Raw genomic sequence first — 13832 nt, forward strand, 5'->3', positions numbered from 1 at the left:
AAAAAAAGAGTTACCATATGATCCAGCAGTACCATTCCTGGAGCATATTTTTGGACAAAACTGTAATTTAAAATGATACATGCATTCCTATGTTCATAGCAGGACTATTTATAATAGCCAAAAATATGCAAACAACCTAAATGTCCATCAACAGATGAATGGATAAAGAAGATGTAGTGTGTTTGTGTGTGTGTAAACAATGGAATATTACTCAGTCATAAAGAATGAAATAATGCCATTTTCAGCCAAATGGATGGACCTTCAGATTATCATATGAAGTGAAGTAAGTCAGAAAGAGAAAGACAAATACCATATGATATTACTCATGTGTGAATCTAGAATATGACACAAATGAACTTCTCTACAAAAGAGAAACAGACTCACAGACATAGAAGACAGACTTGCGGTTGCCAAGGAGGGGGGATTTAGGAGAGGGTTAGAATGGGAAACCATTATATATAGGATGAATGAACAATAATGTCCTTTTGTAAGTACATGAAGCAAAGTCCCCTTCCTACCCACCTCCACAGACTTATGGTGAAACTGTGATAGGAGCTTAAAATAAACTTTTATCATGTTAAGCCACTGAGATTTTGGAGTTACATTATTTAACCTGTACTTCCTAGGATAGGGTCTAATTATAGAAGGATACTTTTATGCCCATCAAAGAAAGCCTACCAGAAAGAGAGACTATGATGAGGACAGAAACGTTTAGCCAGGCTAATATAAAAAGACAAGAATGATTTTTGAAGACTATAAGCCATCTCATAAACGATCTTAGCTTTGGCCTTGCTGCTCTGGAGTCCCACCTTGTCTAGGCTCCACTACCTTCCCCATGCAGATCTTGGGCTCCTGGTTTATTTCTTGAGGCCAACCCTTTGCCTCCTTCTAGGCTTCTTCCAGGTTCTCTGAGGACTGGCTGTCGCTCATTGTTGACCTCTGCTGCCTTGAGCACCAGCCTCTGTCTCCCCTTGGCTCAGGTTGATCTCCTTGGCTTCATACTGTGCCTCATTCTCAGCCTTGGCCTTAGGTCCCCTGGCTTAAATCCCAGCCAGGACCCAAAATGGCCCGTGCCCAACATCACCTGATGCTAGAGTTAACCCAGTCACCCTTGGTTGAGTGAACTGCGGGTTAGTCCAACACTAGTTTGAATTATTCTTCCTTTCCCATAATTTCTTTGAGTTCATCAGATTAGAAAAATATCTGTATTTATACTCTCAGCTGTTCACGTTATTGATCATATATAGCAGGAAAGGAAAACAACCCTATTTATCAAGCATCTTACTATGTGTCAGCCAATGTATTAAACATGTCTGCATTCCATTTACTCCTTGCCAAAATGCTCCTTTGAGAGGGGTATTTTAGCTGAACATTTACAGGAGAAAAAAACAAGTGCTACAGGATGAAGTTATTGCCTAATATCACACAGCTAGAAGTGGAGCAGAGAGTCTGAACCAGGTTCATCTCTTTCCAAAGCCCATTCTCTTTCACTCCACAGTGCTAAACTAACTCTGACCACTCCATTCTGGTATGATTATTCAAACAGGCATATAGAGCTCTAGGTGAGCCTGGGGAAATGCTGTTGTTGTAGCCCAGTCATCAGTTGGGTCCAACTCTTTGTGACCTCATGGACTGCAGCATGCCAGGCTTCCCTGTCCCTCACTATCTCCTGGTGTTTGCTCAAACTCATGTCCATTAAGTCAGTGATGCTATCTATGCAGCTCACCCTCTGTCACCCCCTTCTTCTCCTTCCCTCAATCTTTCCCAGCATCATGTTCTTTTCCAATGAGTGAGCTCTTCACATCAGGTGGCCAAAGTATTGGAGCTTCAGCTTCAGCGTCAGTCCTTCCAGAGAGTATTCAGTGTTGATTTCCTTTACGATTGACTGGTTTGACCTTCTTGCTGTCCCAGGGACTCTCAGAGTCTTCTTCAGCACCACAATTCCAAAACAGCAATTCTTTGGTGCTCAGCCTTCTTTGTGGCCCAACTCTCACATCTGAACATGACTACTGGAAAATCCATAGCTTTGACTATAGAGACCTTTGTTGGCAAAGTGATGTCTCTGTTTTTTAATACACTGTCTAGGTTTGTCATTGCTTTCCTTCCAAGGAGCAAGCGTGTTTTAATTTCATGGATGCAGTCACCATCTGCAGTGATTTTGGAGCCCAAGAAGATAAAATCTGTCACTGCTTTCACTTTTTTCCCGTCTATTTGCCATGAAGTGATGGAACTGGATGTTATGATCTAAGTTTTTTGAATACTGAGTTTTAACCCAGCTTTTGCACCCTTATCAAGAGGCTCTTCAGTTCCTCTTTGCTTTCTGCCATTAGATGGAATCATCTGCATATCTGAGGTTGTTGATATTCCTCCTGGCAGCAACCTTGATTCCAGTTTGTGATTCATCCAGCCTGGCATTTCAAATAGTGTACTCTGCAAAGAAGTTAAATAAGCAGGGTGACAGTATATAGCCTTGATGTACTTCCTTTCCCAATTTGAACCAGTCCATTGTTCCATGACCAGTTCTGGCTGTTGCTTCTTGTCCTGCATACAGGTTTCTCATTAGAGAGGTCTGGTATTCCCATCTCTTCAAGAGTTTTCCACAGTTTGTTGTGATCCACACAGTCAAAGGCTTTTGCATAGTCAATAAAGCAGAATATATTTTTAGTTCTGGAATTCTCTTGCTTCTTCTGTGACACAATGGATATTGGCAATTTGATCTCTGGTTCCTCTGCCTTTTTAAAATCCAGCTTGTATATCTGTAAGTTCTCAGTTCACATACTGCTGAAGCCTAGCTTGAAGGATTGTGAGCATTACTTTGCTAGCATGTGAAATGAGCACAATTGTATGGTAGTTTGAACATTTTTTGGCATTGCCTTTCTTTGGGATTGGAATAAAAACTGACCTTTACAGTCTTATGGCCACTGCTGAGTTTTACAAATTTCCTGGCATATTGAATGTGGCACTTTAATAGCATCACCTTTTAGGATTTTAAACAGCTCAGCTGGAATTCGATAACTTGTTCGTAGTAATGCTTCCTAAGGCCCACTTGACTTCACACTCCAGGATGTCTGGCTCTAGGTGAGTGATCACACCATGTGGTTAACCAGGTCATTAAGACCTTTTTCATACAGTTCGTCTGTGTGTTCTTGCCACCTCTTTTTAATCTCCTCTGCTTCTGTTAAGTCCTGTCTGTTTTTCTGTCCTGTACTGTGCCCATCTTCGCATGAAATATTCCCATGAAATTCTCTTGAAGATATCTCTAGTCTTTCCCATTCTATTGTTTTCCTCTATTTCTTTGCATTGCTCACTTAAACAGACTTTCTTTTTTTTTTTTTTTTTTTTTTTTTTAACCCAATAAACATGTAGATTTATTTTAGATTGGTTTGGTACATGATACAGATTGGTTTTGCAGTTTTTAATGAACTGAAACAAATTTCTAAATACAGACTTTCTTATCTCTCCTTGCTATTCTTTGAAACTCCTCATTTAGTTGGGTATATCTTTCCCTTTCTCCTTTGCCTTTCATTTCTCTTTTCTCAGCCATTTGTAAGCCTCCTCAGACAACCACTTTCCCTTTCTGCATTTCTTTTAAGAATGGTTTTGGTCACCACCTCCTATACAAGGTTATGAACCTCTGTTTAAAGTTCTTCAGGCATTCTGTCTACCAGATCTAATCCCTTGGATCAATTATCACCTCCACTGTATAATTATAAGGGATTTGATTTAGGCCATACCTGAATGGTCTAATGGTTTTCCCTGCTTTCTTCAATTTAAGCCTAATTTTTGCAATATGGAGTTCATGATCTGAGCCACAGTCAGCTCCACATCTTGTTTATGCTAACTGTATAGAGCCTCTCCATCTCTGAATGGAAAGAATATAATCAATCTGATTTTGCCATTGACCATCTGGTGATGTCCATGTGTAAAGTCTTCTCTTGTGTCATTGGAAGTGGGTGTTTGCTATGACCAGTGCATTCTCTTGGCAAAAAACTATTAGCCTTTGCCCTGCTTCATTTTGTACTCCAAGGCCAAACTTGCCTGTTACTCCAGGTATCTCTTGACTTCCTACTTTTGCATTCTAATCTCCTATGATGAGAAGTACATCTTTTCTTGGTGTTAGTTCTAGAAGGTCTTGTAGGTCTTCATAGAACCACTGGACTGTAGCTTCTTTGGCATTAGTGGTTGGGGCATAGACTTGGATTACTCTGATGTTGAATGGTTTACCTTGGAAATGAACTGAGATCATTCTGTCATTTTTGAGATTGCACCCATACTGCATTTTGGACTCTTTCATTGACTATGAGGGCTACTCCATTTCTCCTAAGGGATTCTTGCCCACAGTAGTAGATAAAATGGCCATCTGAATTAAATTTGCCCATTGCCATCCATTTTAGTTCACTGATTCCTAAAATGCCGATGTTCACTCTTATGTCTTCTGCTTGACCACATCCAATGTATCTTGATTCATGGGCCTAACATTCCAAGCTCCTATGCAATATTGTTTTTCACAGCATCAGATCAGACTTTTCTTTTACTGCCAGACACAACTGAACATCATTTCTGCTTTGGCCCAGCCTCTTCATTCTTTTTGGAGCTGTTTCTCCACTCTTCCCCAGTAGCATATTGGACACCTACCAACCTGGGGGGCTCATAGTCCAGTATCATATCTTTTTGCCTTTTCATAATGTTCATGGGGTTCTTGAGGCAAGAATATTGAAGTGGTTTGTCATTCCCTTTTCTAATGAACCACATTTTGTCATAACTCTCCACTATGACCCACGTGGCTTGGTGGCCCTGGAAGGCATGGCTCATAGCTTCACTGAGTTACACAATGCTGTGATCCATGTGGTCATTTTGGTTATATCTCTGTAATTGAGATTTTTCTTCTGTAGGCTGTAGGGTTATAGTTCTTGCTTCTTCTGTCTACACTCTGCTGGATGAGGATAAGAGGCTTGGGCAAGATTTCTGATGAGGGACTGGCTCTGGGAAGAACTGAGTCTTGCTTTGTTGGGCAGGGCGATGCTCAGTAAATCTTTAATCTAACTATCTGCTGATGTGTGGGGCTATGCTCCCACCCTGTTTGTTGTTTGCTATTTGTAAACTCAGTCCTGGAGTCTACAGGCTTTATGGTAGGGCTATTGGTGAACTCCAAAAAGGACATATGCCAATACGTGCCTCCCAGGACTGCTGCTGCCAGTGCCCCTGCCCCTGCAGCAGGCCACTTCTGACCCACACTTCCACAAAAGACCCTCAAACACTCACAGTCAAGTCTATCTCAGTCTCTTGTGGGGTCACTACTCTCTTCATTGGATCTTGATGTGCACAAGATTTTGTTTGTGCCCTCTGTTTCCTCCAGTCCTGTGGAAGTTCTGTAATCAAATCCCACTGTTCTTCAAGTCGGATTCCCTGGGGATTCCCAGTCTTTTTGCTGGATCCCCCAGGTTGGGAAGACTGATGCGGGGTGCAGAACCTTCACAAAAGTGCAAGAACTTCTTTGGTATTATTGTTCTCCAGTTTCTGGGTCACCCACCTGATGGATAGAGGATTTGATTTTATCGTGATTTTGCCCCTACCATCTTTGCAGCTTCTCCTTTGTCCTTGGATGTGGTTTATCTTTTTTCAGTGGGTCCCAACAGCCCCCTGTCAATGGCTATTCAACAGTCAATTGAGATTTTGATGTTCTCACAGGAGGAGATGAGTGCACATCCTTCTGCTCCACCAACTTGATGGTAAAGTTGGGAATAGAAGGTGTGAATGTATAGGACCTGCCGTGAGCATCAGAATATTTCATATTTCTCTTGCAACTTGAGTCATGAAACAGACATATGTCCATCCTTTGCCAGTGACATTAAGGTGTTTCATTGAGCAGCAGTAAAACATAAATCATCGTAAAATTTAATGAACATGAAACTTCAGAATAAAAAATGCAAATGCTTACTTCAGAGGATTATTTATGCAAAAGTTTACTTAAAGATATTCTCAGGTTCATAATGACTCAGTAGAACAACACTAATGATACATTTTGATGTTGGTAATAGTGTTGAATATTGTGTTGTCATTTTCTAAAGTATGACTCAAAGAGTTATTAACAAAATCATAACATGGAGAGGCCATGATGTAATTGTCCCACTCTGTTTAACCTTTGGTCAGGACTTCATTGGATTATATGGCCATTTTAGAGTCATGCAAGTCATATGTGAAGATCTTGAGCAAGTTCCAGAGGCCGAGCAATAAAAATTATTAGCTTGGTTAAAGAGCCCTATTAGCAAAGTCCAGGGGAACAGGGTTTGTTGGGAAGCCGAAGTGATTTGTGATTAGGATGAAAAAATCAGGAATATCAGCCACTATAGTAGTATTTCTCTAAGTGTGCACCAGAGCCATAGGCATCAGCATTACCTGAGAGGCATGTAAGAAATACAAATCTTGGGAAAAGCCCAAACCTACAAAACCAAGTTTCTGCTGAGGGAGGGGAAAGCCCCACAAGGATTATATGCACTGAAGTGGAGAATATTTCTGTCAGTGGTTCTCAGACTTGGTAGCACGTTGAAATTACCTGAAGACATTTCTCAGAGATTCTGATTAACTGGTCTGGGCTAACTCCAAGACACCCAAATTAAAAGTTCCTCAGATTGTAATGTACACCCAAGTTTGACAACATCCGCTCTGTGCTAAAATATAATGTACAAATGCCAGCAAGCAACTGTCCAACTTCCACTGAATAGTTGACAAATATGTTTAAGTTTGTAAACTCTTTAACTAGATAATTCCTTAACATGCATTGTATCATCTTTCCAACATAAATGCATTTTATTTTCATAAGTGATTTGTCTGTTCTCTTAAACAGGATCTGAGATTCAAAGTTATTGTGAACAAAGTTATTATTTTCTCAGTTCTGGAGACTTTACTCTCCCTTTCATTCTGATTTTCCTCACACAGTGACTGGGAGGTATGATAAAGAAAAAGATGATACAATGCTTTTTAACGATATGTATGTCAGAGCCCCTTGGTCCTTGCTGTGGTCTTCCTAGTCTCAGTGGTCTGGCATTGCCTTCAACTCCAGGTACCAAATTTGGTCACTAGAGTTGAAGATTATGAGTACAAGTTTATTTGAAGACATATTTTCTCAGAACCCAGAAAACAAGTGCTTCCCAGTTGGGGAGATGTCTTGGGGGTTATCAAGTACAGCAGACAATTCCTGCATATAAGAAGGACAGTTACTCTGCTGATATTAGCCATTTGTGCCTTAGATTAAACTGAAGTCCATTACCAGGGACTTTTGCATTCTGGACCTTATCTGATTATATGATGATATTAATTGGCCCCTGAAGGTACTAGACTGCATTTCTGGTAAAGGTTCTTCACTTATACTTTTGAAATTAGGCTTTAGACAACCATCTTTATGTATAAATGTGAAATTTTGCACATTATCTTTTTTCAAATGGTGGTAAAATACATATAAAATGCTCTATCTAAGCCACTTTTATGTGTACAGATCAATAGTGTTAAGTACATTCACACTGAACAACAAACCTCAGGAATTCTTTGTATCTTGCAAAACTAAAATTCTTATTCATTAAACAACAAATTCCCATTCTCCCCTCCCCACAGCTACACATTATCTTTTAAACAGATGAGTTGTCAGTTTAATCTTCTCTTTAAAAAGTTTCCTAAAATTCATTGATCTACTTGGTTTTAGCCACATCTGCCAGTCCAGTCTTACAGAATTAAAATAGTTTCTATGTCATTGAATTGGTCCACATATCACTGAGCTAAGACATCACTTACTCCAAAGGCAAGTACATTTTGATTTTTCTTTAAGTAAAATGTCCATTTAAAAAAGAATAAAAATGAAATACTATGAATCGAATTTCTCTTGAGAGAAAAATCTAAAAGTTTGGTAATACCCATGCTAAAGAAATAGTAACTGTCAAATATTGGTGCGAGAGAAAATCAGTTCAACAGATTAAACAATCTCTATCAACTGCCAAGTCTTTACAGATACATTTGTAAAAATAAAAACAAATTAATCATTCATCAGTTGGGGACTGGTTAAATACTTACAGTATACTATATAATGAACTATTATTGCCGTTGCTGTATGGTTGCTAAATCGTGTCTGACTCTTTTGTGACCCCATGGACTGTAGCCTGTCAGGGTACTCCATACATGGGATTTCCCAGGCAAGAATACAGGAGTGGGTTTCCATTTCCTTCTCTAAGGCATCTTCCTGACCCAGGGATCTAACCCAGGTCTCCTGCACTGGCAGGCAGATTCTCTACCACTGAGCCACCAGTGAGGCCCAGTGAACCAGTATACAACTGTTAAAAACAAGGTGATAGCTCTGTGTGTGCTGATATGAGAAGACCTGCAAGTGTATTATTTTAAATATATATAATGAAATGAAAAATGTAATTACAAACACACATACACACACACATATATATAGGTGTCTGAGAATATATTCTCTTTTCTGGAAGGATAAACATGCTGTCGTTAACAATTGCCCCTTTGGGAAAATAGGCTGGCGATTTGGGAGGGGTATCAGAGGGAAGGAACACACCTGTTTTTCATTTATACCTCTCAGTACAACTTGAATTTTTTTAAAACATAGGCTTGTATTACTTTAAAAGTATTTTAAATATCAACAAAATTATCTAGTCAATGAGATTATGGAACATTTAAACTTTACTGTTTATCATTTTCTTTACATAAAGAAGTATGTTTTTAAAAACTGTTCATATGACAATCAAAATATAACAAAACATGAAATTTTATTTCATAACTTAGATATTTGGGCAAATAATTATTTTCATAACCAGTTTAAGCCATGTAGTCTTCCATGTTTTATGTCTCTACAATAAAAAAAAACCAAAGCAAACTAAATCAACCAAGAAAACTGCATTTTCTTTTTTGACAAGACAATAAATGACATTTACTAAAAATCCCATTTCCTTCTTAATGTTCTGCAAACTGTCTCTGTAGAAACTTTGTAATTTTATTACTTTTTTAAGCTTTAGTACAAGATTCATCATTTTCTATAGATTTTGCTTAGACAGTTTTACTCAAAGATTCTATTGTTCCCTTGAATAGAATAGAATATCAAGGGATCCCTCAGGATATGAGACACTTGAAGATTGCCCTTGCAATAAGATTGTCTTGTAATAAGATTGCCACTTCTTCTTCTCCTAGTCCTGGGAGTTAAACTTTGTTACAAGTAAAAATATTCTCCTTTTCTCAGGTTAAAAAGACAGTCAAAATATCCGTATTCTAACATTCGGTGCAGCAGAACATAAGGCCTTCCTACCTGGAAAGAAGCTCAGTATTTCCATATATACCACCCATCAAAAGTCACATAAGAAAATGTTTCCTTTTTTACTGTTGTAAACTGAACATGTGATATTGATTATCTGCTTATTATAGTTAACATAATGTTTGTCTCCAGGCATGAGTAAACACAGCGAGCAGCTATGCAAATCAATGCTGTTATGTAAATCAACAAATAAGCCTTACTGTTGTTAGCAGTAAGTTACCACCAGACCAGTTCTTAACTTTTAAAAAGAAGACAGTTTTGTTTAAAATGGGTCACTTTGAAAGACAGTAAACAAAACTCAAACTCACTTCTATTTACCAGGATATTAGAGTAACAAAAAAGCCCGAGCTACTTTGTATAATTTTAAATGGTGTTCCTAATAGAACTCATCCTACTTTGTCCCAGCATAAAAATGCAGAATGTACTTATTTAAGAGTTGAGTAATAGTCATTGGAAAATAAATTTCTGGCAAATGTACAAACTATGTGTGGTTCCCATAGAATTAAACAAAAATAGACCTTGTTCAAAATAACAATAAAAATCCCATGGGATTGACTAATAAAAGATGGCTGGCACAATTTGAATTCCATGACAAGGACTAACATAAAACTTAAAAAAATGGTAACAGTAGAATCATTTATCATTTTTTGTAGCTGTGGCAGTCATCTTGGAACTATCCTGGTGACCAGAGCTTTACAGAACTCAGGCTACTGACCACACTGGAAAAAGAAAAGTTTCTCAGTGTTTTCAGTTTTTAATAAACTAACAGTGGATCATACAGACACCACAGACTTAGGTTTTGTGCTGATTACAAAAGAATCATTCCTTAATTGCAATTTGTTTGTGTGCTATAGTTTCTAAAATCTTATTCCATGGATCAAAGGTTTTTCCTTCTGTTGTTCAGTCAGTCAGTTCAGTCGCTCAGTCGTGGCCGACTCTTTGTGACCCCATGAATTGCAGCACACCAGGCCTCCCTGTCCATCACCAACTCCCGGAGTTCACTCAGACTCACGTCCATCGAGTCAGTGATGCCATCCAGCCATCTCATCCTCTGTCGTCCCCTCTTCCTCCTGCCCCCAATCCCTCCCAGCATCAGAATCTTTTCCAATGAGTCAACTCTTCGCATGAGGTGGCCAAAGTACTGGAGTTTCAGCTTCAGCATCATTCCCTCCAAAGATATCCCAGGGCTGATGTACTGAAAGGCAAATTTGAGGGCCCCAGACACAGGGAGGCCAAACAATACCAAACATCAGAGTTTGGAACAGGGAGAGGTTTACTAAGGGCTAAGGAAGGAGATGGGTGGTTCTTACTTTAAACACCCCAAACTCCGTAAAAGCGTTCAGCAAAGATCTTTCCTAGGAAAGGTGATGGTGGGGTGTGGTTCAGTTCAGTTCAGTCACTCAATCGTGTCCGACTCTTTGCTACCCCATGAATCACAGCACGCCAGGCCTCCCTGTCCATCACCAACTCCTGGAGTTCACTCAAACTCATGTCCATGGAGTTGGTGATGCCATCCAGCCATCTCATCCTCTGTTGTCCCCTTCGCCTCCTGCCCCCAATCCCTCCCAGCATCAGGGTCTTTTCCAATGAGTCAACTCTTCACATGAGGTGCCAAAATATTGGAGTTTCAGCTTCAGCATCAGTCCCTTCAATGAACACCCAGGACTGATCTCCTTTAGGATGGACTGGTTGGATCTCCTTGCAGTCCAAGGGACTCTCAAGAGTCTTCTCCAACACCACAGTTCAAAAGCATCAATTCTTTGGCGCGCAGCTTTCTTCACAGTCCAACTCTCACATCCATACATGACCACTGGAAAATCCATAGCCTTGACTAGATGGACTATTGTTGGCAAAGTAATATCTCCGCTTTTGACTATGCTATCTAGGTTGGTCAAAACTTTCCTTCCAAGGAGTAAGCGTCTTTTAATTTCATGGCTGCAATCACCATCTGCAATGATTTTGGAGCCCCAAAATATAAAGTCTGACACTGTTTCCACTGTTTCCCCATCTATTTCCCATGAAGTGATGGAACCAGAGGCCATGATCTTCGTTTTCTGAATGTTGAGCTTTAAGCCAACTGTTTCACTCTCCTCTTTCACTTTCATCAAGAGGCTTTTTAGCTCCTCTTCACTTTCTGCCATAATGGTGGTGTCATCTGCATATCTGAGGTTATTGATATTTCACCCAGCAATGTTGATTCCAGCTTGTGCTTCTTCCAGCCCAGCATTTCTCATTATGTATTCTTGTTGCAAATTTCTTGGTGTCAGAGCCTTTATTTATGAGGTCAGGTCATGGCCAGGTAACAATGTTCCTGTAAATCTCCACCAAATGAATGTTATTCTCTGTTATGACAAGAAAGAGTCAAACCCCCAGGCATAGCTTTCACCCTCTGAGGTCCAGTCCTGGCTAAGAGGAAGCAGATCTCAGCTGGAGCCTGCCTGGCTGTGATTGCTGAGGGAGTCAGGCACCTAGAGCCCAGCTGGCCCTCAGGCTCCTCATGCCACCCAGAAGCTGGGGGCCAGGTACTGTCAACCGCATCCTTTGCAGACTGCTGCTGTCATTAGGTCACAGAGGCAGGGATTGGGGGGGAGGTTCACCACCTCAAGGACTGGGCCAATCCAGTAGGCAGCCTTGGCCAGGGCTGGAGCCCTTAGGACACAGCCCCCAGCCTGTCTCTGGGCAACCTCCTCCCCACCCACCAGGCTGCAAGCTTGAGGCTGGGTGAGGTAGAGGGCCCTAGGAAGAATGCCAGGATCTGCCTCTTACCTCACTCTCCACCTGATGACCACCATTCCGCCAACAGTTGATCAAATTCTCTCAGTAACGGTTGCTCCTTGACAAGTTGGTGGCTTGTGGGAGGGGCCCACTGCAGCACCGACCAATGGTTGAGCAGGACCTGTTGCCTGGTAACAGGGTGGGGAGTAATGGTGGCATAGTCACTGTATTGCGGTAAGAGCTGCGCTTGGCCACACTATGTTACACAATCAGATTTTAAAATAAGAATAATGTGATCAGAGTATATTGTTCATTACCTTTTTTACATTAGGATGATAATATCCCATCAGATTTTAAGTTCACTTTGTTTACTGTAAATACAGCATAGTCCCAAACCCCTTCCACTGTCGTGTAATTTTTACCGTATTAGCAGTTGATATATAACCATAGCTAAATGGCTATGTAGTTTTTATTTATTTACAAGAATTTTCATATATTAAGCTCAGTAATCAGGGAAAATCCTTTATCCTGAATATGTGTCTTAAAAAATAATAGTCATTTAAAATATACAAATGAGTCCAATGTGCTTACTTTGTTCTCTGGGAAGAGTCTCCTCAGACATGGTAGAAGGAAAAGGCTCCAGTATGGAAAACATAAAATGCAAACAATTTGTGTATGTGTATAAGTGTCAAGTTAGCTGGTTTGCCCTCGGAAATATTTGGATGGAGTTATTCCCCGCTCTCTAATCCTTTCTAAAGAGAAGAAAAAAGAATTCTGCTTGCTGCTATTGGTAGGACAGGTGACCAGGTCCATCTGAGTCCCAGCAGACTAGAGAGGAGTTCTCCACAAGACCGCACTCTTACTGGTGCACTGGGCTCCTATCTCCCCATCTCAATGGTCTTTGAATGGCAGTGGAGGTACTATAGAGTCACAGCTAGTATCAAGGAAAGTGTCTCTCAAAAGTGGACATCTCTACAATATGTGTCACATTGTTACTGAGATGTATGGTGACAGAGCAGAAAGAATGTGGATTTTTATGTTAGACTCAACATCTTGGGTCTACCTTTTCCACCTGTGTCATCTTATACAACTCATTTATCTAAGCCTCAGTTTCTGTATCTATAAAGCAGGGATAATTATTTCATAGATTTTTGGAGAGAAGTAAATGCAATTACATTTTTAGTGTGTCTTACACATAAAAATATAACAGCATAACTGCTCTAGAGTCACATTAGACTCAGTCCTTGAGGCAGTGGACAGACAAGACATGAGGAAATGCCTCCTTCCTGATACACAAGTATGATTGTGTCAATCATCATATCATCAATCACATAGACAAGTACGATTTCTGAGAGGCTGTAAGAGAGATGTCCACCAGGCTTGTGGGAACCCATTGGGATTTGCCTTGCTAATGACAGAAAAGTAGTTAGAATAGACAGCATTCTCTTTTCCACCCTGAACTCCTGACACTGGGCTAGCAAATGCTTGAAATTCACCAAGTAGAGTTTTATCCCTTAGTTAGAAAACCCTTGAGAAAGAAAACACATCAAGCCTTTATTTAAGAGAAAGGACTTGATCATATCCTTTCTTGAGAGCAGTGAAATAAAGAATAAGGACCATCGGGTAAGCAGAAAACAGAAGAGGGAAAAATGACTTGTCAACTTCTCTTGGGTCATGTGAAATAGTTCCCTCTGTCCTGGGAATGTTCTTACTATTAACTAGCAAAGAATCCTAGAACTAGTCCTTTAAAGGAATTGTTGTGTTAGCTAGACTTGGAGATGAAATGTCATTTTCTGCAAGTCCTCCA

This window comes from Budorcas taxicolor, chromosome 4 (genome assembly GCF_023091745.1).
Source record: "Budorcas taxicolor isolate Tak-1 chromosome 4, Takin1.1, whole genome shotgun sequence".
In the NCBI taxonomy this organism is placed as follows: Eukaryota; Metazoa; Chordata; class Mammalia; order Artiodactyla; family Bovidae; genus Budorcas; species Budorcas taxicolor.